This window comes from Rattus norvegicus, chromosome 17 (assembly GCF_021556685.1).
Source record: "Rattus norvegicus strain SHRSP/BbbUtx chromosome 17, alternate assembly SHRSP_T2T, whole genome shotgun sequence".
In the NCBI taxonomy this organism is placed as follows: Eukaryota; Metazoa; Chordata; class Mammalia; order Rodentia; family Muridae; genus Rattus; species Rattus norvegicus.
This window is the reverse complement of record NC_141550.1, coordinates 9,594,825-9,600,000: the sequence shown is the minus strand read 5'-3', so window position 1 is coordinate 9,600,000 and position 5,176 is coordinate 9,594,825. Positions and strand designations below refer to the sequence as shown.

General features: G+C 47.4%; 1 protein-coding gene across 1 annotated transcript in view; it reads right to left on the bottom strand.

Moving 5' to 3' along the window:
- Positions 1 to 572, bottom strand: part of Hk3 (hexokinase 3) — a 14,976-nt gene extending 14,404 nt beyond the window's left edge. Inside the window, 1 exon segment of the mRNA NM_022179.2 lies at positions 516 to 572. The gene's annotated coding sequence lies outside the window, so the exon portion shown is untranslated.
- Between the last annotated feature and the right edge of the window lie 4,604 nt (positions 573 to 5,176).

Genomic DNA, 5,176 nt, shown 5'->3' with positions numbered 1-5,176 from the left:
GGAATACTCTGAATTTGAGGATAACCTGGGCTGCATAGTGAGACCCTATCTCCAAAGGAGGCAGTAATTTGGTAAACCAAGACATTTTTTTTCTGACAAGTCTCCCCTAAATTATATATACAACACTTAGTTTCCAAATTAGTCAGAAGAGAGCATACATCCTAGTAATCATTCACGCACTTACCTGCTCATGAGCTCAACGTTTACTCCACACAAGCCAGATTAGCGAGGAACCCTAGGATTTAAACTCCAGTTTCGTGCATTCGGACCTTTCTCTTCCTCGAGTGAAAAACATATCTCTACTCCTCCATCACCAGAAACCAGTCTGTTTGAACTAAGGGCTTCTTGGATTCCCTTATCTGAATCACACATGGTTCAAAAGTGCTCCTTTTGAATGGTATTCTAGGGACCCTTCCTGAGGCTGGGTAGGGCCATCACCACTGAGGACCTCCTTTAGCCATAGGCTATGCCAAGGGTTTGAGATGAGGCCCGAGGGAATTAAAGGAAGTGCTCACCTGGGGGGATTCAGAAGTTATCACCTTCCTCAAGTCTCAGCTCCCAAATAAGACGACCACAGTGATCTTGGACTAAACTCAGAAGTGAAGCTCAGGGCCAAGCTCCACCCTCCTCTTCAGCCACTCAACAGAAATATGCTAATTCATGAACGTGTACTTCCCCACAAATCTACCCCAGAGGAGCCCAGAATGGGCAGGACCACAGTACAAACCAGCAAGATGACCACAGGAAGTTGAAGGCCCAAGTAGGTTAAAGACTCCAAAATATTCTCTCGGCAGTGCTAGGAGCTTAGTTTGTTTAATAAACATGAAGTTTTCAAGTTTTGGGAAAGAAGCAGAGACCAACCTGGAAATATGTGGTTGAAATAGGCAACTTGTCAAAATGTAGTAAGCAGAACTGTGTAAGAGGCAATGTAGGAAGCTTAGAGGAAGACTCTGCAGGAGAGTGGCCAGGGCAAGTCGGTGAAGTCTTTTCACAAAGAAGAGACCATGTATGCAGTGGTGTGTGTGCGTGTGTGTGTGTGTGTGCGTGTGTGTGTGTGTGTGCGTGTGTGTGTGTGTGTGTGTGTGCATGTGTGTGTGTGTGTATGTGTGCGTGTGTGTGTGTGTGCGTGTGTGTGTGTGCGTGTTCATAGATTTGGGTACAGCTCTCAGAACTTACTGAGGATGCCCATAGTTGGGATACATGGCAGAAGAAGTAACACCCAGACCAAGAAGTCTAGACTAAAGAGTGTAAGGCAAGGTGGGGCGAGTGGTTTGCCTGGAGGTCTTCCCTTCTGGAACATGGGGTTCTTTTTTCTTTTTAAGATTTATTTAATTTGGGGTTGGGGATTTAGCTCAGTGGTAGAGCGCTTGCCTAGCAAACGCAAGGCCCTGGGTTCGGTCCCCAGCTCCCAAAAAAAAAAAAAGAAAAAAAAGATTTATTTATTTATTATATGTAAGTACACTGTTACTATCTTCAGACACACCAGAAGAGGACATTGGATCTCATTACAGATGGTAGTGAGCCACCATGTGGCTGGGATTTGAACTCAGGACCTCTGGAAGAGCAGTCAGTGCTCTTAACCACTGAGCCATCTCTCCAGCCCAGAACACGGGGTTCTTAAGCTTCTGTGGAGCAACACTACTGGTCGCTACACTGTTTTTCCATTTAACTATTCTCCTGAAATACAATCTTGGGGAACTAATGTGTGTGTGTGTGTGTGTGTGTGTGTGTGTGTGTGTGTGTGTGTGTGTGTGCGCATGTGCAAGTGCTGTGATTGACCACCCCCAATATACCAACTAAAGAAATAAATTATAATGAAAAACAATGTGCATTGGAAAAGGGACAGAGAAAGGGGTCCAGTGACCTTCAAGATTCTCTGTTCTCTGCAAGGTACTTAGAAGAGTTTTATGTTCAGCAAAGGATTGGGGCAGAGTCACGAGATGCGAAGGTTAGCCATCTTGATCAAGGTGTATGAAATTCCACCCCTCCCTCTCAACTCTTATCCTGTACTGTAGTCTCTCAAGCTCTTCTGTCACCCAAAGGAGGCCAGTCTGCATACCACAGCTGTCATTTGAGAGGGAAGTGTGATCCTGAGAGACTTTGCTGGCCCTGGAATACAGTATGACTGAGGTTTTAGGACATGACTTAACTTTGTGCTTTCAGCCTTGAAGGAAGGGATGGGTCAGAGACAGGCACACTCCTTGAGTAATTAGCACGTCCATGCAGAGCAAGCAGTTGTCAGACACAATGCCTAACGAAGCTGCTTCTAAGTGCCTGTTAGAACTCAGGCAAATTGGTGGGCACATGACGGCTACTTAGCAGTCATGCTATTACCCAGTTAGTGAAGGCTTCCAGGGGACACGGGCGAGCAGAGGTGGCTCCTGTAGCAGCTTTGATGGGATCAGACCTATGAACGTGGCAAGTACAGCTCTACCTGAAGTTTCCTGGATACCAACCAGACCTACAGGTTATGGAAGTCAAGAATGATGTTGGGGAAGGCAAACTGACCATCATCCCAGGCAGCTCCCCAACACAGCACCGTGCTGAGTTTGAGGCCTTAACTTCACTCAGTTGAAGGGAGATGGTGGAACTGAAAGTAAAAGCCTAGTTATGATTCATGATCATGACCACGACAGCCTCTGGTCAGCATGAGGGGGATGTTCCTGGAAGTTATTTTCGAGACTCCTTGTCTGTGATTCTGAAAGTGCTGTTTTCATCTCACCAGGAAGTAGGTTGTCCTGGTTGCAGTCACAGTGTCAGGGACCTTCTAAGGCCAGGGTTTGAGGTCTGTGAACCTTTGGTCCAGCCCTGTCTGTCAAGCAGACATGGGATGGCTACAACCAACAAGGGAAGAGTCAAACCCTGACAAGGCTCCCTCAACATTTCCCAGTGCAGCCTGCAGCCATCCAGAAGGAACTGTGGAATGGGGAGAGCCAAACAGCAAAATTGGGGTATTACTGCTGGCCCAGAAGGCCCTTTGCTCCTCTCAGCCGATAGTGCCCATAGCCAGCTCTCCGATCATCGTCCATACCCTTCCTCACAGCTCTCTCACAGGCACTGCACTGCCTCAGCTGCGTCTCTGTTCCTACTGATTTGTCTACAGTGACCGACTCATACCCCTGGCCTCTCTAACCCTTTCTTTCGTCCATTCCCCTTTCATCAAAGTTCGGTTAGCAACAGTGGGACTCCCCCATCCCCACCCTGACCTCCATAACAAGTGGGCCCAGCTCTGACCCCAGCTGGGAACTAGTCTGCTGTGTTTATTAAAATCATCTATGCTGGGGTTGGGGATTTAGCTCAGTGGTAGAGCGCTTGCCTAGCAAGCACAAGGCCCTGGGTTCGGTCCCCAGCTCCGAAAAAAAGAAAAAAGAAAAAAAAATCATCTATGCTTACCTTACCTGCCCAACTTTGGGCACACCTTATGAGCCTTGGTGCCAGATCCTGGATTCTGATATGGAGGAAGTATCATTTAACTTCTGCTAAACGGAAGTGCCCTCCCTCAACCCCAACAGTCCAGGGCTTTTGAAACAGCAAGAAAGCAATCTGCTTCTGGTGCACATGCTCTCAGCACTCTTCCGGAGTGTCGACCATGTCCCATCTTCCCAAGGGTAATCACCAACCTCCCATCAATTTACAATCTCCCTTTTCCTCTCCCCAACTCCCATTGGCTAAAATCAACCAAGGTCAAAGCTGCCTTGCCTCACAGGCAAGTAGCTTGATCCAAACTCCAATTTCCAGAGTCATCAGCATAGTATCAGACAGGCCTAGGTTCAGACGCAACCCATTTCCCCGACTGATTTATGGAAGGTTTCCATTTGTCTAAGTCTAAGGTTTGGGTGGGTTTTGTTGTTATTACTGTGTATATGGTGTGTGTGTGTGTGTGTGTGTGTGTGTGTGTGGTGGGCTATGTGCCTCAGTGAACATGTGGGGGTCAGAGGACTTTGGGGATTGAACCTAGGTCATCAGGCTTAGGCAGTGAGCACTTGACCTGCTCAACTGTCTTGCTGGCCCTGACTCTGAATTTCCATGTATAAAACATAATTTCTCTGTAGGATCTACTTTAGACCTGTAAACATGACAGACATCAGCCTTGCTGCGTGTTTATTGGATCCCAACCAGCCCTATAGGCAGTAAGACGTGATGCTGGGGAGGGCACAATAGACATCGCCCCCACATGCTCCAGTCAGTTGTTAAGTCTCTCAGCTGTTTCTCTAAATATGGAAAGGATGTGAAAGGTCCAGCTCGTGTCACGCTTGTGATAAGTGCTGCCAGACTCCCTGGGTGACCCGATGTTTATCTTTGTCTTGTTTGAGACTGAGTCTTGCTACAAAGCCCTGGCTGTCCTGGAACTCACCGTGGAGGTCAGACTGACCTTGAACTTATGATACCCACCTACCTCTGCCTCACCACGGCTGGGATTAAAGGTGCGTGCCAACGTGCTCAGATTTTTATCTTTTTAAGTAAACTCCAGATGTCTATTTCCAGGTTGGGCTCCCCAGAATTAGACCCAATCATATACTATATTTCAGAAGGTTCCAAATAGGGCTGGGATGAGGGTGACGAAAGTGAGATAGAATGCTGACTTCGAGTCTCTCACGCATGCCAGTGCTAACCCTGCACTTATATGGACCCAAGAGTTCAGACCTATATATGGTCATGAGGGGATCTGGATATGAGTTAGCAGGAGACAGCCAAGACAGCATACATATTTAAGCTGTTAGGAACTATGGAGACCCAACCCTACAAGAGAATCCCTGAGAACATGGCAGAATGTGTCTCAGTTGTCCTACCCGACATGAAGAAAATGGGTTACTTCTATACTCCAACTCCTATTTTCATTGGCCAAAGGCTACAGCAGAGCACTAGTTCTTGGCCCTTCTAGCTTGTGCCAACGTAAGTCAAGAGACATCATCTTGCAAAGGTACAAGTGTCTGCGATAAAACCCTTTGAGTAGAGTCTATAAGATGGGTGAGAGCCCAGGGGAAGTGGGCCAGGCACAACTTCTGACAGAAGGCTCTTGTAAGGACAAAAGGAACACAACTATGATGATGTTAGACAAAAGTCCTCCTGGGGTTGGGGATTTAGCTCAGTGGTAGAGCGCTTGCCTAGTAAGCGCAAGGCCCTGGGTTCGGTCCCCAGCTCCAAAAAAAAGAAAAAGGAAAAAAAGTCCTCCTCC